At 41.1% G+C, this 25,933-nt stretch overlaps 1 protein-coding gene across 15 annotated transcripts in view; it reads right to left on the reverse strand.

Moving 5' to 3' along the window:
• Pard3 (par-3 family cell polarity regulator) overlaps nt 1–25,933 on the reverse strand; it is a 605,303-nt gene that overhangs the window by 298,387 nt on the left and 280,983 nt on the right. The gene's annotated exons all lie outside the window — the stretch shown is intronic.

Consider the following 25,933-nt stretch of genomic DNA (forward strand, 5'->3'; position numbering starts at 1 on the left):
TATAACTGTTACTCATGTCTATATTCTCAGGTGTGATGTTTAAAATAATTAAAACACATTACACAAATTATGTAAAACTTGTTCTTTTCATTTAATAGCATGTTTTGCAATCTCTGAATACTTATGCATATATTTTACATTAGTGTTTTTAATAGCCACAGTGTCATAATACAAATATAAAAATAACTTATCTAGGTATTCTTCCATAAATGGACATTTCTAATACTTCATTACTATAACAATTAGTAAATTTATCTAGGAACAAATACTTTTGTAGGTAATTTTAGATGTAGAAATCTTATATCAAAGATATATATGCCAGCCAGACATGGTAGCACACGCCTGTAATTTCAACAACTGGATAGGCTGAGGCAGGGGGATCCCAAATTCAAAGTCAGCTAGGGTAACTTAGTGAGACTATGTCTCAAAAGAAAAAACATAGGGAAGGTCGGGGATGTAGCTCAGTGACGCCTGGGTTTGAGCCCTATTGTGAGTTGTCTACTTTAGTAAAAAGGCTTCAGCAGTCACAATCCAACAAGAGTACATGAAAATGCCTACTGGGCTAGGTGAAAACAAACATTCGATACTACACGTACTTTTAGTTTTTGTTAAACTGAAGCAAGAAGTTTAATGTACAGTCCACGAATCTTAGTGAAGTGAGCATGCACTCACACATGACTAGCCTTTTTATTTTCTTTGAAAATGAGTGAAGGAATTGTTTTAAAAAGTGCATCAGTAAGATGATGTATTAAATTGAAAAGAACTTTTATTCCTCCTTGTTTTATTAAACAATTACCTCTGATCAACACAATTCAAACTCCCATGCATGCATGGAAGGCAGATGGCTGGAACAGGGGCATCAGATCTTTAGATGGAAGAAGAGATGATCATGACCTAATGGCTCAGCTAGCACAAGCCCAAACTCCAGGGGCCTCAACAGCATATCTGCACCTGCATATACAGACGCTGGTTCTCTTTTCACTTTGCATGCTGCATTATGGACAGCTCTTTACACTACGGACGGAGGACAGCAGTCCTCTCTCTGTGACTGAAAGGTGGTCAATGCCTAGCCTAATGTGTTACACACTGTGCAAGCACAATAGTCCCTGTGAAACTCAGTTAAGACACATCATATATGTGCCCTACAGGCCACAGTGGTAATAGGATATGATTTTATAACCCTATGTTTTACTAACTCTGAGTTTGGTCTGCTAACTTAAACGGTACCATTCAAAACTCTACACATGCTAACATGTTTAATGTGAATTTTGATAATCATCAATCTATAATTTTAAATTTCAGAACAAATTATCTTTCCAAAATGCTACCATGGAAACGTTTGAGCTGAATTAGTGTTATTAGTTCTTAATATCATAGATTTCTATAACTCATATACTGTTAAAAACCATTTATGTTTTGTGTTTTTTGGATTCTCTGTTGTTGTTTGTTCATTTGTTTTTGAGACAAGGTCTTGCTCTGTAGTTCAGGCTGGACTCTAACTGTATAGTAGAGGCTGGTCTTGAACATAACGCAATCCTCCTGTCTCAGCCTCCCACATGCTGGAATTATAGATGTGGGCCACCACACCCAACTGTTTTCTCTTGATTCAATTTGAAAGCATACGCATCATATCCCTCTAGTTAAACACTGAATCTAGTCTGATAAAAGAAAAATCTGATCAAAGCTGTAAATTCTTTTCCCACAGCAAGCTCATAAAACTGTAACTCTTACATAAGAATTCAGGGAGGTCTCTCTCATCTATCCCCATATTTATTTATTCAGTTATTGAAATCATAGAATATGCCAAGTACTATCTCAGGCAACTAGAAAAAATGAGCAAACAAAACAGAAAAACTTTCACCCTCTTGAAACATATTAGGAAGGGTCAGAAGGTTTGTCATAAATGTAGTGATAAATAAGCAAATCTTTGTATATAAGAAAGTGCTATTTAAAAATGAATAAAGTAAGAAGAATTGGAAATTCAGAAGGTGAGAAAAGTGAAGCTGCAGTCAGGGAATCAAGAAAGGGGAAATAGAGCTGAGAGAAGAAGCCTCACTGAGAAGGCAAAATTTATTTGCAAGACCCAGGAGAGTCTAGCAAGGGGCTGACTGGGGGAATGGGCACTGCAGCCTGGATGGGGCAGAGACCCAGATGAGTGAGCAATCTCACCTGCACCAAGAGGGACCCGGCCAGAGACTCCATGCCTGGGAATTTCAGTTATGAATAATCCACCTCTGTCTACACAACTATGATGTATTAGATAACACTACAGGTCTTACAACCAGAAAGACCCTAGACCAGAAGCCAAGCTTATTTGGGACCTTCCATAAGGCCCAGGATTTTTGTAAGTAAATCTCAAGTTTCTCAACCAGAAAACCAGAAAATGACTGGGATGGTACTACAAGCTACCTCACAGCTTCTGTTTAAGGAAAATGTATAATAAAAAGTCTAGCACGTAAAATGTAAGAAATGAGACTCCTTGTAAGATACCAGCTCAAAGGCATAGACCAAACAAAACATAAAAATAAACAAGATTACATTGATCTAAACAGCTACATAGTCAAGCAGATAACTGAGGGTGAAGAGATACAGTGGGATGGGAAAAATACACGAAATCTATCTATGTGCTCCAAAATATGTAAGAAAATCAAATGAACAGAAAGAAACCACTCAATTAAAGTATGCTATGAACCTAAAGGACATTTCTCAAAAGAAGACAGACAAATACCAAGCAGGCAAATGGAAAAAATGCTCCACTTTACTAATCATCAGAGAAATACAAATTAAAGATAAAATGGGATTATCACTTCACACCTGTTAGAATAGTTATCATGCAAGATAAAGGATAAGCATTAGAAAGGAAAGTACTGGAAAACTAAAGAGCCCTGTACAATGGTTGAAAAGGTAAATTATTAGTAGAGCCATAACAGAAAACAGAAGAGACATTCCTAAAAAAAAAAAAAAAAAAATTAATAATAGAGTTCCCATAGGATGCAGCAGCCCCAAACCTGGACAGAAACCCCAAAGGAAAGGAAATCAGTATGTCAGGGATACCTGCATGCCCGTGATCACCACCTCATTGTTCTCAACCACAGAGATGCAGAAGTAATCTAAGCACCCTTTCACAGAGGAGTGGAAAATGAAAATGTGGTGTATATATACAGAGGGCCACTCATCAGCCACTACTGATTAGCCTTTTTAAAAAGGGGAACTTGTTGCTTGCAAAAATGTGGATGAATACAGAGGATATGAAATTAGGTGAAATAAGCTAGACTCAGAAAAACAAGTACACGAGATCTCACTTATGGTTGACTCAAACAGTTGAAAGTAGAAGCCGAAGTCTCCAGAGGCTGCAGTAGGTGGGCAGAGAGACGTCCGTCAAAGAATATAAAATTTCAATTACATTGGAGGAATAAGCTCAGAGACCTACCGCACCACAATAATGCAACTGAGAACAGTGTGTGACATTCTTCAAAGAGGTGGAGGGAGGGGAAGAGGAAGGAAGAGAAAATAAAAAGAATCAAGATGTGTTACATACATGGACCAACAAATTAATCATTATGTACTGCAAATATGAATAAAGAATAAATTTTAACAAATGCTGAGTAAATTTAAGGTGTTGTCCTACAAAAATACATTAAATAGTTCAACTCATTCAATCTGCAATGTTTACATATTTCAAAATGTTATACATGACAAATATGATTTTTTACCAATTAAAATGTTAAAACTTTAAAAAGAAGAAATAATGGTTATTATTAACCAAAAATTAATCTAAACATGGCAATAATATTCACATGCACACTAACACATATACAATTAAATCTAGGCTTTAAAAGCAAAAAGCCAGCCATGTTTTTACTGTTATCAAAATTGCTTTTATGAGAAATGAAGTTTCAAAAAGTTAAGTTAAATTACGTAGCAACTAGACACATTTTCCAGATCACCTTAAAATCCTAGTGGTGTTTTTCAACTCACAGGACCATTATTAAAGTTCAAATATTAACAACCTGTTAAATTTATAATCACATGGGGAATTGAAAAGAAACCAGGAGACTCTGGCCCAATTTTTATCTCTTATTCATAAAAAGTCCCTAAGCAATAATATTCTGGCAAAAAGCAGCTCACTACACACTAAATTAACCATTAAGTTCCCTTTTGTTTTAAAGTCATATATATTAAAATCATGATTATACATTAACAGGTACATAAGGTATTATGTTATATATCATAAGGTATCATAATGATTACATATTTAATACTTTACCTGTAACCACAAATAAAATACAAAAGTAATGGGAGAAGGTAAAACTGATGATGAACAGTTTCATCATCTCATTACATAAAGTAAATGCATTTAGAGAATAAGAAATAACCAGCCATACAATAATCTCCAAATACAAACATAAAAAATTTATTAGCATTTACAGATGTCTTAGAATCAGAATCCCTTAGGATGAGGACCAAGACCAATGGAAGTTCATATATTCATAACAATCTGTTGGAAAAAATAGTTGACAAGATGTATTCCAGTAACATAAAACCATCTAGGTCAGTAGAAACCAGAAGGGTCTTTGAAAGACTCCAGAAGGAACTAATTAAATATGAAGCATGATGAAATTTGGTTTATGACTACAAGTAATCAAGGTTCTAACTTTAAATTTCTAGCAAACAGCCCTGTCAAGTGAGCAATGGCTTCATATTATCATCAGACAACTGGGCAACAGTTTCCCCTGTCATTTATAAAAACAACCCAAACCTATTCCTCCAGCAGCCCATGTTGTAGAACATTTTCTCCTCCTCAGCTCAAACTGTAGAGAGCCATTTCCTCCTCAGCCCACGCTGCAGACCACCATTTCCTCCTCAGCCACGCTGCAGACCACCATTTCCTCTCAGCCCACGCTGCAGACCACCAGTTCCTCTCAGCCCAAGCTGCAGACCACCATTTCCTCTCAGCCCACGCTGCAGACCACCATTTCCCCCTCAGCCCAAGCTGCAGACCACCATTTCCTACTCAGCCCTTGGATACCTGCTGTGATCCTCCCTTCTGTTCATACTACCCTCACTGGTTCTCAAAGTCTTACTCACACACTGCCATGTTGACCAAGACCAAATGACTTTGTGTCCTAGTGTTTACATTTACTCTTCTGATTGCCTCTGCCACAGCCTGGATTTAGGGCTTCATTTCTTGTCTTCCTCCCAACCCGTTCCAGCCACTCTTCTCTGTGTTCAGCCTACTTTCCTGTGGAAGAAAACTGCACCCAGCACAATGTGGCAGGTCTGACTCCTCCTCCTCCCCACCTACATGGGCTTTGGGTGCCACACAAAGAGAGATGTAGAGAGGCCTGATTCTGCCATCCATCTTGTCCAAGCCTCCAAGCCTGTTTTCTGTTTCTCAGGGTGGCTCCCTCTCCAGGATCTCACCACCCCACTAGTTCACAGATGCCGGAAGGTGGGGGGCGAACACCACACATTACCCAAAAATGAATGCCGGTGCCTAAAACCAACATTCAAGAAATGGCAAATGTAGGATTATGCTCTCCACAGCCAAGTAAAAATGGCCTGATGACCAAGTCAACTGGATCTAAATTATATTTCCACAGTTGCCGGTAACTTGACATTGCACAAGCAGCATTGTGAAAGGGGGCTTTCCTCACCTCTAAAGGGGAGGATTAAAGCTTCTGCCATCTACAAGATCACCACACTGGTATTTAACACAAACCCTGGTATACAGTGGGCGTCCAGGAGCTGGGTCTTTTAAAGTATTGGTTACATTTTAGACATAAATGTTAACAAAGTCAGGTGTGATGCTGCATGCCTGTAATCCCAACGCTCAGGAGGCTGAGGCAGGAGGATTGTCCCAAATTCAAGGCTAGCCTTTAAATTAGTGAGTTAAAGGCCAGCCCAAGCTACACAGGGAGACTTTGTCAATGCTTTCAGAAAACAGAGGTAAGGAAAAGAAAAGAAAAAAACCACAATTGTAGCACCATTAAGTTCACTTTTGTAATGTTTTGAAAAGGCAACATGATTATTTTTTAAAGTTTAAAAATATTTCTATATAACAATACATACTGAAGTCCTTAAATTTAATGGTAAATATTCATTTGTTCAAATGAATGTCCTTTGCAAATCTGTCTCATCCTCAGTGGTTAGCATAAAGGCAATTCTCAGCAGATTCAACTCAAAAAGTGAATCCTGCGGGGGACAAGAAGAAAATGAGACATCTCAGAGGTCGCAGAGATGAAGAGGGATCAGGGAGTGGCACCCTGCTGACAAAAGAAAGAGGACACAGACTCCCAAGGCGGCCCATGGAGGCAGAGGAGAGCTGGGGGAGGACTGGAGATCCTGCACGACAGTGAGGACAAACCTTTTAGAGCTTGTGACGACAACAACCTGCCAGCTGCAGCATCTGTGCCACAGGTTCACGGCGATGAGACAGCTGGGAGGCTGGGAGGAGGCTGAGGCAGGAGGATCCCTGCAAGTTCAAGGCCACACTAAGCTATGACATGAGTCCAAGACCAGCATGGACCATACACAGTTAGACCCTGTCCCCAACCAAACACCTCCCTTCCAAACAAATCTAGAAGACCGACGTAGCAGGAGAACCAAGAGTCCTACAAGGCAGGCAGCTGCCCCTACATAGCTTCAGATAACATGTGATCTCCACTTTAAGATGGAAAGCTAAACTGAGGAAGAATTGCTCTTGGGCCTTTAAAGTCACTTATGACATTTTAAACCAGTGTGACTTACAGAACCGTTCTTGTGCCTGTGCCTGATAAGATCAGAGACGACATCAACAGCGTGGGATGTGACCAAAATCTCATCCATTCTCAAATACCTATGAGGGCTTTACTGTTTGAAAATATCTGAAATCCTGTGAACTGTTTAACTTTGAACATTTACGCTTAGAACTGAAGGACAGAAAACTCATTTACATTCATGTACAAATTTATTATTCAAAACCCAGATGACACTGGCATAGTCCTTGGCCACAGCATCCTCTGGAAGAAGTCAGAGTCCAGCCACAGGAGACAGGCCAGGAGGAGGGAGGGCACTGGTCACCGGCCATTGTGCCGCCAGCCCACTGTGGGTCAAGGAGGCGACAGTGAGCTCTTTCCTCTTCCACACGGAAACACTAAAACTAAATGGCTTCATACCACATTATACAGACACATATGTGCACACCCAAAGTAAAAAAATAATTATGGAAAAGTCAGTGACAATTGGCAGCAATGCAAAATAGTACAAAAAGAACAAAAAGGCTCTTGGCCGACACAGCTAAGGAGAAGATTAAAAAGCAAAGTTACCCTGTTGAAGAAAACAAAAACCATGTCTGCAAATTTTATTTCAGAAGTTGTAGTCTTGGTTTTCAGAATCAGGACAAAAAGTTTATAAATATACCTTACTTTACGAATTTGAAATAGAAATTAACTCCATTGTATTTAAAAACTCAAAGTAGGGCCAGGGTAGAACTACAACAAGACTGTTTCTTTGAATGGAAGTAAAAGAACAGAAATCCCAGAAACCAAAAGAGCAAACAGCAACACCTCAGACACACGTCCACTGAGACGAGGATTCAGCCGTGAATTCAGACGTCAGGTCTAAGTTTATACTTCAGTCTGCGCCTCTTTTCACTTAGATAAATGATCAACCTGGATGAGAAGTATTCAATAGAAACGAACCTAGCCACCATGTCAGGGGGACATCTGATTTCATGTATTTAAAATTCTAGCAGCACAAGAATAGGCTGATTCCCATATTCATGGCTGTTTTAATGAAAGGATTTGTCTTACATATAATGATAGGAAAAGCTTAACATGTGGAAATTACAAAGGTAATACTAATCTTACACTATAAGTCAGTTTTCGATATAAGAATCATAAACCAGAATCTGAGAACAGCATCTACTGCTGTATAATCATGCTACGTAACAAGGTCTTACACTCACAGGTAATCAGCAAGTTGTCCTCTCAAGGGTTGGAAATTTACAGCAACTTTGAGGACAAGGGTAAACGGCAAGGTAACAAAGTTTACACTAAGCTTCAACAAGCTCATTATGGTCATTAAGATAAAATTTACTGAATAAAGCTACATTCATTTCAGTGCTATATTCAGTGCTTACTAATATTTTTGAGGTAGGTCTTATCTACATTTTATAAATAAGAAAAATCAAACAGGAAACAGTCAATCAGCATTACTAAGGTCACACAGCTAAGGGAAATAAAAATCCAACTTTTTCTGGGTCAAGCACATAAGTTGTTAATCACTGTAATAAGATCATTAAAGCTTCTAACAACTGTATTAGGAAGAATGAGGTAATTTCCCCAATTAGCCAGAGGAAGAAATCAGTGGCTCAGACAGGTCAGCCTAACAAACCCCACAGAGAGGGAGTAAAACCTGAGCCTCCTGATCATGGGCATTGCAGGCACCACACAGAGGGATTACCAGAAGATCTCTTACTACATGTAATTAAAAGTAACATCTATCCATAGGATATAAAACACTGGCATTGCATTAACTGAAATGCATGGCTTAGAGTCCCTCAAATATTTACACCAGTCTTTTCAGCCCTCCCTCAACCTGATTTTTAGAGTATTAGTTTTAAACAGGTGACCATTTCAATCCAGATACTTGTGTCTTCAGAAAGTACAGGTTAAGCATCTCAGCCCAGACTCCAGTTAGAGCCAGGTGTGGCGGTACTCTAGGAGGCTGAGGCAGGAGGGTCCCCAGTTCAAGGCCAGCCTAGGCAATTTAGCAACTTAGCAAGATGGAATCTCAAAAAAGGGCCTGGAATGTAGCTCAGTGTGACCCTGGGTTAACTCCTTAGTAGCTCGCTCTCTCATTCTCATTCTCTCTCTCTCTCTCTCTCTCTCTCTCTCTCTCTGTCTCTGTCTCTTTCTCTTCCTCTCCCTCTGTCTCCAATAAGCTAATAAGGGCAACACTAGGATCCGACCTGGGTCTGCTTGACTAACATCCCCAATCCCAACACTAATTTCAAGCACAGTGCTGTTTCATAGCAAGCATCTATCACACAGTGACCAGAACTCTCTTGAAATAATGAATGGCACACTGGTGACTCAAGGCTGGGGACAGCCTGGCAGGTGACAGAGTAGGAGAAGAGACAGTTTCCCGTCAAGGAGGATTGTGTGGTTCAGCAGAACAGTGAACGTGTACGGGCTCCCGCTACAAGCAGGCGTCTCAAACAGTGGAACTGGAACGTGGTCTTCAGAGAATGCGGAGCACCACATGAGTGAGTTTAATTTCAATTCAGAGTACAGCAGGGAATTCCTGCATGCTTTTAGATGGGGATGAGGTAACCCAAGTAGCAAATTGGAAGAGAAAGCAAACAGGAACACACAGAAGTGACTTCCAAGAGGAACAGATGGCAGGATGAGACAATGACACCAGTGCAGCCCAAAGGAGCATGGCCGAAACAAGAACAGGTGCGAGGGAAGGAGGGAGAAACAAACTACACGGCCACAGCAAGCGTCTAACGTACAGGGCCTGGCAAGAGATGAGAAGTGAGGGAAAAAGAAATTTCAAAGCTCAAATACACGTGACAAAATGAAGTAAGAAACTCACAGACCATCACAGAATTTCTGAGGTCGAGGAAAGGGGTGGCAATGACTCACAGTTTCACAGGCAGGGAGACAGTTCTGCTCAGCCAGACTGATGCATATCTGCATGGAAAGCCAGGTCCTGAACCATAAGCTTCCACTCACATCGCCCTGTTTCCCACATGGCCTGGGAAGAAGTCTCAAAACTGTGTCCTTTCATGCTGAACCCCAGTGGCCAAACAGACATCTGGACAGACATGAGAGGCTCACGTGTGCAGGAACACAAAAGGCCAAAGAGACGGGAAGAGGGACCGAGGTCATGTGGAAGACACGCATACAAAACCCCAGCGAGAGAAAGGCACACGCTCCCGCAGGCAGGGTGGAGGAGCAGACCTCCCTGATAATGCAGTAATTCAAGGGCTCAGAAAGTGCCAGGGAAGCCAAGAGCCTTGCCGAGGAGTCCATGGGCCCAATCAGCAGCTTGGGAACCAAACAACTGGGGATAAACAGCACAGCACCCTAAGGAAAGCCTGCTCATGCATATTAAAGAGCCTCAGAGAAAACATCTTCACTTCCAACACAAGATTTTTATATGTTCACCATTCCAAATATATTTAAGAAAATAAGAGAGGATTCATTCTTTTATTAAAATCCACAAAAAAGGAACAAATGTTACCAGTTAAATAATAGTGTATAATCTAATGTAACTTATGACTAGTGTGCAATCTACCCTAGCTCATTCCCATGTCGAAAGCAAAAACTTTTAAACTCAGTCATTATAATGAACTACAAAACACACATCAACTCAATGCCTAGGTCCTGTCCTGTCTTAAACAACTAAATTAGAAAAAGCTTAACACATTGCTTAATGGAAAAATAACAAATACATTATTTTTATTTGAATTCAGACCTATTTTTCTTGGACAACCCAAAAAAATATGTTTTCCTTTCTAAAAAGTTCAGGACATTAATACCAAAGTCTTAGCCAAAGGTTTAAGACACTATTACTGAGCTGGGTCTGTTTATGATTAAAATTCAAAGTTCTCATGGAAATTAGTCCCTCCGGGGATTTTAAAATATAAGTAAGTCCAAAAGCCTAGATTTCTGCTGATATACTCAAACTAGCAATCCTTGTGCCCCTCTCAAACTTTCTCTAATTTAAACTAGAAGAGATTCTCGTAAAGTTAAACATTTAATGTAGGAAAATATACACTATCTATGGAATATAATACCTTTTATCAACATGCTTACTATAAAAATGCTTAAGAGAAGAATGTTTTCAGATATACAAATTACAAGCAGACAGTCCTTCATGGTAACAAACAGGCAGGAACAGTGCGGCCAGGCCGAGCTCTCAGTGTCCCTGAAGGAGCCCCCGTGCCTGATGGCCTGGATCCTCAAGCAAAACAGGAGGAATGGCAAAGGCCCCAATGTGGGTCCCGCCCTGCTAGACAGGATAACGGGTGGTTACGTGAAATCCAGCAAGAGCCATCGTGGGAACAGAAGACGTGACAAGGGCTTGGTCTTCGCCAGGAGTAAGTGTGGCTCAGCATTAGTGATGAAGGATGCTGATGCAGGAAGGATCTGTGACTGGAGGGGAAGCCAGGGCTGGAGGAGTGCAAAAGGAGGTATCGGTGACCTCGTTCGGCAGGTTCTGGACCCAGCAGGGCACGGTCCAGGTGACACTGCCCAGTAGGAGGAGCTCAGTCCAGCTGGCAGTGTGGGACTTGCAGGCACAGATCTGGGAATACACTGGAGAAGGTAAGAGGCATGGCAGAAGGCACAGGACAGCAGGGGCAGTGGCCTCCGGCCCGGCCACACTGCCGATGCCTCGTGTGCTGTCTGGATTTAGGGCTTCCCAGGCATGATGCTGAGCCCTCTTAAAAGTGACCTGCAAGGTGACAAAAACCTGCTGTGAGGCCTAGGAGCCCCAGGAACCTGCCTCTGTAGGAAACCCTTGGCTGTACCCGACCCTGGTGCTCTTGCTGTGAAAGACCCAAGGACTGTAAGGCTGGGCTCCTTGTCACACAGCACAAACAGGTGACAGGAGGACAGTGGTAACCTGCTGCAGTGGTCCCTGTGAGCACGAGGACTAGGGCTCTGTCTTCTCCAAGAAACTAGGCCCAAGATAATGCCACATTCAAATACCAGTAGATAGTTTTCACACAGGCCTTGCTCTGAGCTACAAAGTCTGCATCTGTTTTTCTCAAGCATGGGCCGTAATACATTAGAATTACTCTACATGTGTGAGACAGAAAAGCTGGCATAAACGAAAGTGTCCAAAACCTGGAATGGTGAAAGACATTTGAATGGGGACATACATTCTAGACACCCGAGTGCAGTGTTAGAACTTCCACACTTGGTATCATAACATCTCACATACTCAAACCATGTGCCGGTGTAAACTCTTTCTAGTCTGCGTTTTGATATTTAAAAAAAGAAAAAAAATTAAGAAGGAGATCTCTGTAGTTGCAACTATCTGATGATTTCTTTTGTAACCACAGGTATAAATACCTTTGCATTTCAACTTCCTATACAGCAGAAAAGAAAAGGTTTAGACACCATGAATCCCAAAACTCAGTGGCTTCCTTTAACAGGAAATCATCCATCACATCCAGAGACAGAGGATTCTCATCAGTCAGGACTCCTCTAACCCTCATGCAAGGCACAAGAAATGGGGAAAATGCCTGGCCCTAACAAATGGTGGAAGTAATAAGAGACCACAACTTGCCAAGGATTCCTCATGGTGTGGAAAGGGTTCAATGTGGTACTGGTATCTATTGACCATAAATCTCAAACCCCAGAATGACTGTCTGTTCCATCAGCATAAATCTTGCATCTCACGTTGAGCTTTCCTTGGATTATACTATTACCAAAGTATCTTAAAGCAATGAAAAAATTCGTTAACAGAAATAAGTTAAATAGCACCTTACCTTGGAGTATAATAAAGGAAAAATACTGACTTTGTTAATACAGAATCTATACATTCAAGTATATATTCAGTGGAGAACTGAATATAAAACTCATAGCTGGCCTGGGGTGTGACTCAGGGTAGACAGCATGTGGAGCACGCATAAGGCCCTGGGCTCAAGTCCTTGCTCCTCCGCTACCTCCACCTTCCTTCAAGAAACCCTGTTTCTCGAAAACAAGCTGTGAGCCACTCATCCTTTAAAACTCTTGTTCTTTTCCTGTCTTTAGCCTTCTACTTATTTTCATTCTAAGAAATTATGGAGAAAGTAAAGTTACTAACCAATGTTCCCCAATAGGAAATGGAAGTGGAAGAAGAGGGAATAACCCAATCACAGTTGAAAACAGAAAAAAAAAAAAAAAAAAGTATCTGAGATTTAAAATATGAAGAGTACACAAATTAAAGGTGAATCAAAGACTTTTAGAAAGTTTAATTTCATTTATGCAAATTTTAGGTATTTGTTATTTCCACAAATGTTCCTGAAAAGTTTCAGAATGTAATGCACACCTATAAGCCCAGCACTCAGAGAGGTTGAGGAAATGGAAGATCGCAAGTTCAATACCAAACAAAATTTTAAAATTTTAAAAGGACTCGGGGTGTAGGTCAGTACCAAAGCCCTGGGCTCAATCTCCAATATCACCATCACAAAAAAAAAAGTTTTAGGGTGAAGCAATAAAAGAAAATCATTTCTTTCTTACTTTTGAGTGGGTGGTGGCTGGTTTTTTGAGACAGTGTCTCCCTAGGTAGTTCAGGCTTGAATTCACTATGTAGCCCAGGCTGGCCTAGAACTCACAGCAATCCTCCTGCCTCAGCACACCTGTGCTAGGATGGTACCTGTACTGCCATGCCTGGTTGAAAAATATTTTTTAAATATAAGCCTATAAGGGTAACCACATCTGTTTTACCATGAGGTTATTTAGGTAAATTTACTAATATACTGTACTTTCAAAAAAAAATTATCAAGAATTTTATTAAATATTTCTGATGTAAGAATGGCTTTTGGAGTCTAGGAATGAAGGTCAGCAGTAGAGCCTTCTCCTATTATATCCAAGGCCCTGGGATTACAGTGCTGTAACAACAAACAAAAAGAACTTTCTGGAGATTTGAATGTTCTGATAGTGCTCCCTCAACCTCCAAATATCTTAGAGGCTGGGGAGAAAAAAAATAGAGATGTTAAGTTACAGAAAGAAATAGAAACAATGAGCTCAGGAAGGAGAGCTCAGGAGCACTTCAGGGTGGTGCACCCGCCAAGCACAGGGGAAAGAACCAGAAACTGCACTGCACAAGAGAGCACAGAACTCAGCCCACTTCCAGCTCCTGTCTCTCACCTGCTGAAGACAGGCTGGCCCAGGGCCAGGTGGGCTCAGCAGGGCTCCTGGCTCACAGGAAGCCCAGTTCCAGCCCACGCGCTGCCAGCCACATCAGCAGCCTTCTGCACTGCAGAATGCCCAAAGGTTCCCAGCCAGGCAGCTGGCAGCCAGCAGGGATCACTGTGGTGCACCGATGTGACTGCACCTCTGGGGCTTTGCAAGTGGAACAAGACGTGGTCCAGTGTCTCCTGAGATGAGCTGAGCAGCACCCGTCCAAGTCACAAATAGACAGTGCACTAAAGGTGCACTGAGTGTGCCTTTCATTCTTAAGCTTTTATCTCAAACACATTCAATAGGAAATGAAATAGATCAAGGTTAGGTGTTGCAGGTTTGTTTTTGGGGTTTTTTGACAAGTAAAAAATGATAGTAACAATCTAAACTTCCATCTATAGAGAATAGCCCAGGTAGATAAAGAAAAGTTATTAAACTGATTCCAAAAATAGACAGTTTTTAACCTGCAGGATGGCACGTGCCTGTAATCCCAGCACTGCGGAGGCTGCGGCCAGAGGATCAGCTTGACTTCAGGCCAGATCCGGCTGCACAGTGCAATCAAAGCCAGCCTGAACTACACAGCCGGGTGGGGAACATTTTGTGAGTGTTAGTATGGAAGAATCAGCAAGTTATTTTGTACAAAACGAGACAACAAAAAAGCACAGAACACTGTATGTGGTATTTTTATAAAAATATATTTTACCCCCTTTCTTATGAAAACACAGCACTCTTTGAAGAGATCCATGAATAACATACAACTATGGAGAGGAGAGCTGGGAGGGAGACATTCGATTGCAAGGTTTGATTTGGGAATGGAATTCTGGACCTGTGTAAATATTAAATAGCATTTAAAAAAATAATGCTGAGAATAATGCTATTTACTGAATTCCCATATAGCCAGTAATGTATACCATATTCCATAATAACTATAGGAAGTCTCTAACCCAAATCACTCACCTCACATTCTATTAGCTAACAAACTTTTTGTATAATGCCATCATCTACACCATTTTCCCTCTAACTGAAAACAATACCTGAATCTCATCATAATTTTTATATCAAATATCCAAATAAGAAATACTCTTACTCAAGGAACTGAATAAAGAAAATAATCTCAAATGCTCTACACTAGGTATAACAAATGGTACATCAGAATTTATAATATCCACGCTCTATATATTAAACATGCAAGTACCAAAAATCCATTATACTCACAAGAAAAAAAATTAACCTCTAAAAGGAAATTTTTACCAGTTGGAGTCCAAGATTAATAGCAGAATTCATTTTCATTATAGTGAAAATGAAAATAGCTAAACTCTAGAAGCTAAAAGCTTCCAAATATAATATATATTTTCAGGACAGACTATTAATTCTATTATGTTCAACTCAACTGTTTATAAACTGCTCAACAGAATCAAACAGTCCATTCCAATACTGTTTTTCCATTTTCAGAGAAAATATATGTCACCTTAGTTATAAAAAGTAATTTAGTATTTCCTGATAATTACAGATTTTTAATATTTAGATCATTACAGGTTTAGACCTAAGAGAACTGACAACTATCTCAGGATGATGAGGATATTCTGACTGTCCTTTCATAAAAACCTGGCATTCGTGCATGCAGGTCACAGTAGCCCTGCCCCTCTGCCAACTGCCACCCACCCGGCGGGGCAGCGCTCATCTCCTCTTCCATCACTCAGACCCTGTTCAACTCCAGACAGCCTGGCAGGAAGTCCAGGAGGAGCAAACCTGGGGATCAGACAGGCTGCACTCCACAACCCACATCAAGTCCTGCAAGGCAGGACACAGCTGTCCCTTTCCAGAATTCCATGCCTCCCTCCTGACTTGGTCTTTTGGTCATAATCTTTACGAGGTTTTAAGTCTTTTTCTCTCAGATGCTAACTGACAAGCGACAACGTCATCAGTATCAATGATGTGATAGGATAACTGTCAAGATGGCTTACAAATATGTATGTTTAATATCCAGTAGGTTTTTGTTCATTTGCCTACTGTATGCAGTTTCTGGCCCATAATTAATAAAAACACTGACATATCACATGGCATTTTAAAAACAGGCCCACAAGGATCTGCCCATAATAATACATGGTATCAGACTTCCTCCTTCAATTTATTCAAACATTTGCTGAAAAATACGAAGATTTAGTGGGAACTACAGCAGAAAATAATACAATGGCGATGCCAATTTAGACAGAAACAAAGACACACTCAAATGTGCAAATGTCATAAAGAATAGAACAGTGAGCAAAGCTACAACAGTAGAAAGAAGCAGGACCACACAGTTCTGCAAACATGAGGGCCAGGGAAGGGCCTGTCACATGATGCTGGCCACGAAAGAAAAGCAGGAGCTGCATGTGTACCCTGTGAGGGACAGCAAGTCAGGCTGTGGCAGGAGAAGACAGAGCCCAGAGCCAGAGGAGGCCAGGGCAAGAACCATGAGACCAGGGGAAATGGGGACAGAACGAGGGACAATGCAGGCACGGGCACAGGGGAGCCCTGGCACCAACAGGGAAGTGCGCGGACCTCCAGAGCCAGGCAAAAATGCTTCATGCTCAAGTCGGGTCACAATGAAGCAGCCATTGACCGTACTCTTAAGAATGACGGAGATTATCAAAGACAGGGAAAATCACCATGCTTCCCAAAAGGGTTCTACTAATGCTAATAAATATTAATAGTTATTTACAGCAATGCTATCTTACAATTTGGAAAAGGCCGTTCCTAAAGAAAAAGAGAAGAAAATGCTTCATGTTCCAACTTTGTAAAGTTTGACATGCTTAAAAAACAAACAAACAAAAAAGCTCAAAGATAGTATGTGCTTGCTCTGAAGGCATGAAAATATTATATGCAAAATCCAAGTCCAAACTGCACTCTACTCCCACCCCAAAACCACCAGGTGTATACTGTAGAAATCTCATCCACTTCTAGTTCATCTACTTAAAAAGCTGACAGGGTACAGCCTAGAGGTAGAGGGTTTGCCTAGCATGCACAAAGGCCTGGGTTCAACTCTCAGCACTAGAAAAAATAAAATCCTGGTGTACAGTTCCCTTTAGTCACAAAAGAAAAAAATTAAAAACAGAAGGGGGAAAAACGACTTAGGGATACACGACTTAGGGAACCAATGCAAATAGGACCTGCACATCCACCCAGGCCATGGAGCAAAAAAACGCATGAAACCATTGGACATTTTTTAACAGTTAAGAAACTTTCCAAAGGGCCATTTGTAAACCACGTTACAGGTAGCTGGCAATAAGATCTATATAGGAATAATTAAAAATTATACCTATATATATCATAAAACCCAAAATTAAAAGTGGCTTATGAATGATTCAGTTTCTACAGGCAGGCTGTATAGGAAATAGGTACTGAAAACAACATATTGTAGGCTAAAAATGTTAATGCAAAGTCTTAACCGCTGTTTTTTTTTTTTTTTTACAGAATAAAAGTTTTACTACCCGTGAAATATAGAAATAAAGACCAAAATTTCAAAAGCAAATGATATGCAGATGAGTGGGAATAAAGAGTTATAGTATAAAGCAAGTATTCTTTTCATCATCATATTTAATCACACAGCTCATAACAAAAATCTCTGAGACTGCCTGCAATGAAAATATGAAAAGGCAACTGAAGGTTAAAGCTAAAAATGAAAACGCATCTTGATCCACAGTGCAAGTTCTTAAATGTCTGGTTTGAGCAGGAGTTTTCATGGGCGCGGGCGCTGCCAGCTACTAAGAGGTGCCCACAGAGGTGAACTCACACTGCACCAAAGACACTGGCTCAGCACAACTCCTGAATTCCTCCCATGCTGTTTACAACCTCAGGCAGCATAAAGGGAAAGGAGAAACCAAGGCGCATGCCTTCGGCTGCATGGCCCAGGTCTAAAAGCCAGAGAGTGGTAGTGGGGCTCCAACCCCACTTGTGGGGGCTGCGTGCCCAGCAAGGGGCAAGCAGAAGCCCTCTTAAGCCCCTCCAAATTCTTCAGCGGGACCCTCACATATAATCCTAGGGAGACCATGCATGCTTGCCAAATACAAAAGGAAATTTTTTAAAAAGGGATCAACACATATTAACACTAATGTCATTTTTGTGTCAGATTATGTTCTTCAGAAAAGAACCAGAGATGATTTAAAAAGATTAAATTTTATTCTAATTCTGTGGAGGGCATTAGAAATACACCAGGGATGAAAATGAACCAGCCCAGCATGCCAAATGGTACATCCGACATACACAGAGATCATAATGTGCAAGACAAGAGGACTACTAACTCTGGGCTGGGGGTGTAGGTCAGGGGTAGAGTGCTTACCTGGCGTGTGCCACCCCCACACAAATGACTTGAGAGAGACATACAGACAGACAGACAGAGTTGTTGCGGTGGAGCCATCAAATGAAAATCAGGAAGGGAAATACCCCTCAGAGTGTCTGCCTATACGGAAAGTAGATCTGCCTCCCCCTGTGTGGTGACTTCAGAGCCTAAATCTGCCAAATGAGTATGATTTTTCCCAATTTGCACACAATGAAAATCAAGTTTGTAGAGTTTCTGTGTTTTGGATAAAGCCACACAGCTGGTGAGCGGAGGGCCAGAAAGGAGGAACTGGCTTCTATCCCTGACACATTCAAAAATGCTTCTTGTCTCTCTCAGGAGAAAATACCAACCATGTAGCCTAGCACACCCCTCAGATGTTCCCCAAGAGAGAGGTCCACCCTTCCAAATCCCCATCACAGTTCCTAGGGTTCAGCCTGTGGTCCACCAATTCCTCTAGTCCACAATATTTAAATCGCAATCCCTACAGAAAACATGTAGGGATCCTATGTCTCGCATACAGTAGCCCATCACTGCATTCTAAAACAAATAATTATCAACATGCATTAGAACAGCAGTGACTGTATTATCACAGCACAACAAGCAACCATGCATTAATAGAGACAACTCTTACAAGGTTGCTTTTGGCTTTATTTTTGGTGTTTGTGTGAACAGGCAGGTTTGTTATTAAATAAAATCTCTGGCATTTTATAATAAAAACTAATTTCAAAACAAATGTTATGTCTTTAGTTTTAGCATTAGGCACTGCTTGAAGAAAACACAATTATATCTGCTTCTATATAAATTTTGAAAAGAAACTAGGAAAGCATATTAATCGATCCCTTCTTTTTAATAGAAAACATTAAACTTTTTGAATTTAGATGGGTAAGAGGCTATTTTGAGACAATCAGAACAGTCATGTGATAAGCAATGCTTATGAGTGAAAGAAGAAACAAAAATAAACAACAAAATTACCAAAACTCATCTGTCAAGTCAGCACTGGGCAGCATCAGAACTGACACTCAGATCCCTGAACGGGGCAGAAGATGGTTTATTGAGAAATCTGATTACAGTATCAGTGGCTGGTTAGGGCTGCACTGGAAACACAGAAGAGCTGCAGGAACTGGGGCCTTGGAACAGACCATCTCCTAATTTTGTAATTAAGGAGGATCATTTTGTACTCTGGAAACCAACTTCTTTGACATATGGATAGCTCTAAAAGGGTTGAGTACACTGAGACGTTTTTCCCCATTTGGAAAAGGCCAGGAGGCACTGAGGGACAGGGGAAGACTTTCCCCTATGTGAGAAGACCAGTGGGAAACACCACCTTCATGTGTTACATGCAACAGGAGCCATAGCCTGACCGGCCCAACACTCACTGGTGGGTAACATCAGGTTAACATAGCCAGAAACTAGGACCACTAACCATCTAGCCTGGAGAGAAACACATTTTTTTGACTTTCTTTTTTTTTTTGGTCTTTTTCCTTTTTTTAATCGGTACCAGGGATCGAACTCACAACTGCCTGCTTGCAAGGCAGGCACTTATGCTGCTGAGCTAAATCCCCAGCCCCGAGAAACACATTTTTTAACCGTCTTCATAAAACATGGATAAGCTTAAAAATGCTCTGGGAAAGAGAGGGAGGGACAGGCAATTTAAAAAAAAAATTCAGATGTGTTGCATACATGTAGTAATCCTCCATAAGGAATGTAATCATTATATACTACAAACATGCACTAATGAAAAACTAAAATGCTCCTTCAGTAGGTTCTGAGTTTACCTTTGCCCTAGATATTAAAACATTTGGTATAAATCAGATTGCAATGCGAAATAAAACTGAATCAAATTTATAAAACTTTCCTTTTGTTAAGATGTGTGAACATAACTATTATGTATCATGTGGATATTATTTTCCAAAGGTTAAAAAGTACCATAATCAACAAACAGACTACTCTTTAAAAAACAAAAACAAAAAAAAAAAAAAAAAAAAAAGTTTACTTCCTATCGTTCTATTATGTAAAAATATTTTCTGTTTATCATTCAACTAGCATTCCTATTCCGTTATCTAGGATTCTACAAAATTCAGGCCAAGGTTAAAAAAAAAAAAAAAAAAAAACACTATCAGCTGGGGGTGGTAATGCACATCTGTAATCCCAGCACTAGGGAGGCTGAGGCAGGAGGATCACTGGGACTATGAGGCCAGCCTGGGTTGCACAGTGAGTTCAAAGCCAAACTGGGCTACAATAATGAGTTCAGGCCAGCCTGGGTTACACAGTGAGATCCTGAAAGCCACTCTCTTCATTCCTAGCATCTCTGTTTCGTAAGGCTCACAGGACCAGAGGCCAGGGATGAAAGACTCTGCATAACACAGCATGAAGGGGATGCACGATGCACGGGGCTGGGGTGGGAACAAGGGCCTGGAGGAGCAGGTGAAGGGCCGGGCACAGAGCTCAGCCGGGGGGTGTCCACTTAGCACCCCCAGCTCAAGCCTTAGGGTTCAGTGGTCACTGTTTCTACAAATCTGGACTGAGACAGGACTTCAGATAGAAGATTCCTTTCTGCGGGGAAGGGGACACGTGGAGGGTGCCACAGGTCTCCTCCTTTAATATATCCTGCCAATTAGACTAGAGTTTTCCTTGATGGAAGGGACCCCAAGATGTGGCCTTTTCTCTAAAGGTCAGGGCAGTCACTCCCCAGCACAGTGCATGGTGGCAGCTGGAAGGTGCGCGTCTTCCTTCCTGTTCCTACTAATTGGGTGCAGGCTTTCAGCAGGGGCCTGCAGCGAAAATGGCAGAATCCCAATTAGCTTGTGTTTTCCATAAGGTCCCTCTACTTTCTGCTCCTAAATCCTTCCAATCATGTGTTGTAAAGTTCCTGCCTCTTTCTCTGTGGGATTTAGTAGCAGCCATCAAGTGTAGGCATACACAAACAAAGTCAGATTATGGTCCATTATCTGCCAATATTCAAATTACAGTCTACGCAGACAGAATCAGAAAATGGTAATGGTTAGAAGGAATTCGATTTTTTTTTTCCCCAGTACTGGGGACTAAACCCAGCAGTGCTCTGCCACTGAACCCTTTTAATTTTTTAATTTTAAGGCAGGATCTCATTCCATTGTCCAAACTAGCCTCTAACATACGATCCTCCTGTCTCAGCCTCCCAAGTAGACGAGATTATAGGAGTGTACCCCTGCAACCAACTAAGGAATGCGAACTTCTTAACATGTTGCCTCACATCAAAACTAAAGATTTTGTTGCCTTTTTTCCTGTTTCCTGAGTCTCAGAGTCAAACTATCAGAAGCATGAGAATTTTTTCAAAGTAACCCAATAAATCATTTCATCTTCAAACCCTCTGCATTTTCTCTCAGAAAAAGAAAATCACAGGACTGACATAAGAAAAGCAAGTCCTTTGAAAGATACACAGTCCTCTAGGTCCTGAGATGAATCTGATGGGCACTGGGCTACAGGCTACTCTGGGCAATTTCAGTTCATCACTGAAAGGTCATTTCTGGAAAACAGAGCTTCCTGTATGGAGTTCTAGTAAGACAGCCCACCTTTTTTGTTGCATAAGTAAAACCAACTTCAGACAGGCAAAGAAGTTCCGCTACCCCGTTACGCAGGAGCAATGGGACTCAAGGAGCAGGAGTCCCCTGGCTTCCTGGAGCTGCCTGCCAGCTCAGCACTCTCTGGTCCTTCACATCTCTGTTGTTTATTCCCACTGGCAAAGCCAAAGTGGTCATAATTGCCTTCAAAAGCAGAGATAATGAGCCACAAACACTGTGGTAGGAAACAGAGCAAAAACAGAACCACTGGCAAGGTATAAAACCTGAAACTTCCTTGACCTCCGCACCCCAGGCACAATCCGCACTGGTTCTACCCTGGTGAGCCCAGACTGGCAAGGCAGAGGGACGACTGTTTGTAACCACGCAGGGCATTCTTTGATCCGTGGGATGCAACCCTCCTTACTATATTTTTAATGGCAAAAGCTAAAGAGCAGAGTAGCCTCAGAAGAGACATCAAGTGATTAAAGTCGGATGACTCAGGGGGAATACACAGTTCACAGGGACAAACCCACAATTAAACATGCACATCGACTGGATATCCAGGGGCCAAGGCAGAAAACTTATTACACTTCCTCTGCCCAAACTATAGTGCTTACTTCTGGCAAAAGTTTTAATCTGAATTTTGTTTTTGCAGTTCTTATCCTATTAAACAGATTTCAGCCTAATCCCTGGTTGAGAATCTTCACTGGCTTCTATCCCTCCAGGCACAGTCTCATTCATACCAAATTTAGTGAAAGGGCCATCCTGTGTTAAAGTTCAGGCCAAGAGCGAAGATGAATCAACTGCCTGATGACATCTGTACAATCTGAAGAAGTACCTGTTTTTCCCAAACCTGTTTATCATCAAACAAACATCTCAGCAAAACCCAATCAGAGCTCAGTCTGGGGCATGGGGGAAGAGAACATGTTTTTATGGTTTCTTTCTCACAAAGAAACTATTTTATACTACCATTTAAAAAAACCCTATACCACTTCCTGAAAACTAGTAATTGTACAATGAAAGTTACACCTTTAAAATACTAGTCTGCGCATTAGCCTTTAGAAACACTGAGGCACTGATCTTTTTTTCTCAAGGTTACAATTTAAAAAGCCACACGTAACTCCTGAGCTATCTGCTGCTTGCCTCCACCAGGTCCCTCTTTAGCAGCAGCTCCCGAAAGTACTCAGTGTGGCAGCTGTGATTCTCCCAGAGATCCGCAGAGCTGCACTCCTAACTCCAGGAGCCAAGCGTTCTCCCTCAGATTTCCAAGGGCAGGAAGGAGCATCCCCTGGGAGGGTCCCAGTCATACGTGCTTTCAAAAGGAGCCACAGTGAAGACAAAGGCCTTGTCTGCTTTCTTATGCACAGTGGCAGTGTCTGGGGCTCTCTGGTCAGACAGCACAGGTTGGACCACAGGCCCCCAGAGACCCTGGGGTAGGCACCCTCAAAGATGGAGAATGCAGACCTCAGACACAGTGCCAGGCAGCCAAGGGCACCAGAGCCTTCCTTCCTCCACAGGCCCTGCAGTAGGGACAAGTGTCTCCTTACTGAGAATCCGGGCTATCTGTTACTAGCTACCAATTTTTTTTTTTTGCAATGAATATATGAATATATTGGGTCTGCTAGGTACCAAGCATGGTTATCTATTTATATAGCTACACTTACAACTATCTAGAGACAACATAATTACATAATATGATCATAATTTAACCTTATGCTACATTTCTGTTCTATAAAATCATACATATCACTTGACATAACAGATGCCACGAGACCAGATCTGGGGCGACCTCAGTATCAGACGGGCCCAGTGAGCAGTAACCCCAAATCTCAGACCCAGGAAAAGCAAGCGTGTGATAGTCTGACACCAGAGCCCAAGTGCAGCTGCCTAAGTGCTAAGGAAATAATTATACCAATTAGATGAAAGGCCTGAATTATCTTGTGAAAATGGTGTTTCTTCAGAATTTTCATGTTTTGAAAATTTACTTCCCCCTCATAAAGTTACATGCTAACACTTCATGAGGAAAATCAGTGCCTCTGCCATACCCTCGGTGGTATCCAAGGAAAACTAGTCCTTTCTGGTGGTTCAAATTTGAATATCCTACAAAATTATTTTAGGAGGTTTGTAACAGAAGACACGAACCAAGAAGAAATGCATAAAATATTTAGGATTTCAATTTTTAAATTCATAATATAAGTAGATATTAATAAAATATAAAAAGCACTCTTCTGTGAAAAAGTAAAACAAAATTTCATAACAAATTAATTAGACAATAACAACGGTTCATATAGAGAATGACCAAAATGTTACTCAGAGTACAAGTCGTAAGATTTCTTTCCATGATATCATTAATCTTACTTGAAAACCAGACACCCAAGTAGTTAGGCAACAAAACTCCGAACAATCTTTAAGTTATTTAAATAAACAATGAAACATTCCCTCACTCCATGCTCACCTAAGTTGGTACCCATAAGAACTTATAAAGTAAGTAACTAAGTTTTCAACACCCAAACAAAATTCACTCAACATTGCTAATTGTCAGAAAAATGTACATCAAACCCACAAAGAATCATCACTTCTCAACAGTTAGAATAGCTACCTGTAAAAATGCAACAGATGAGTGTTGGTGAGACAGTGCTGAGGAGGAAACATCAACCAACCCCACAGTTAGGGATGTAAATCAGTCCTCCTACTACAGGAAACACCAGTGTCCTCAGAAAAACTTAGTAACAGAACTACTAAGCAGTGCAGCAATTCTACTGCTAGACATGGAGCCAAAGGAAATAAAATCAGCAAACCAAAGACATATTCACGCTCCCATGTTCACAATGCTCACAGTAGTCAAGATGTAGAAATACCAGTGCCTGTCAACAAATAAATGGGTAAAGAAAATGTGACACACCTGCAAAGGAATACTATTTAGCTGTAAAAAGAAGGAAACCCTCCCTTTTATAAAACATGGCTGAAGCCAGGTACTGTAACACTAAGTGAAAGAAGCCAGACACAGAAAGACAAATGTTACATGGCCTCAGTCATATATGCAACCTACAAAGTGAAGCCAGTCACGTATTAACAGGGTAACAAGTTGCTGCAAGCTGAGGGCTGGGGGAGAGGGGCCACGCTGGCTGACAAAGTGTGCAAGCTTTCATTTCCAGCAGGGTCAGGATCTCCAATGCGAAGGGGCTGGGTAAAGCTAGAGGCAGTCTACTGCACACGCAAATGTTGGTAAGAGCTGCGTTCACGAGTTCTCGTCACACCAACGAAATATCCATGTGAGTGTCAGATTCATTATTTTGCCTGACGTGGTAATTTCCTAACATCAGAACATCACATTGGATATCTTAAATGCACAGTTTGTCAATCGCACCTCAATTAACCTGGAAGGAAAAAGACTTAAAAATAACAAAGAAAACATTGGAATTTCTTATTACAAAAGGGGGGCATTGTGCCAGGCATGGTGGCACATGACTGTAGTTCCAGATACTTAGTAGGCTGAGGCAAGAGAATAGCAAATGCAAAGTCTACCCTGAGCAATTCAGAGGATCCAGGCTCAAGATTTAATTTAAATAAGAGGTGGGGCTGAGAGAAGTAGCTGAGGATGGAACTCAAAGATAGAGAGCCTGCCTAGCACGCATGAGTCCCCAGATTCAATTCCCACCATAGCAAAACAAAGAAATGAAGGAGAGAATGAGAACATCATCAGAAACAATTAAAATCTAAAAATAACACTGGAAAAATTAACTTACAAAGTTTTTCATCTACAGATAGGAAACAATTCTTTTTTTCTCCCTCTCTGAACCCTTGGCCCTGGGGGTGGAAACCATGGAATCCAAACACTGTACCACCAGCTGTGGAAGCAGCTCCAAGGAACAGGAAACAGTTCTGATGCCACACATTCTAGGTGGCCGTCTCAGCGTGAACCAGTCAACTCTAAAACTCATACACCTAAAACCAGTTCTTGCCATTATGGAAGAATACATTCCCAATTTTGACAAAATAATACAGATGCTAAAGCAACACTATAGCCTACATAGTATTTCTTTCATGAAGTGAAGTCAGGCAAAAGGGAAAGTTTTAATTTGCCTTTTAGATCCTTTGACTTATTGCTTATTAAAGAAAAGCAGACTTGAAAGTCTCGTCGGCAGCTACTTCATGCACTGCCAAGTATGTGCGCCTTAGCAACACTACAAATG

This window comes from Cavia porcellus, unplaced genomic scaffold (genome assembly GCF_034190915.1).
Source record: "Cavia porcellus strain 051 isolate PalLab524CR breed Dunkin Hartley unplaced genomic scaffold, mCavPor4.1 scaffold_7, whole genome shotgun sequence".
Classification (NCBI taxonomy): domain Eukaryota; kingdom Metazoa; phylum Chordata; class Mammalia; order Rodentia; family Caviidae; genus Cavia; species Cavia porcellus.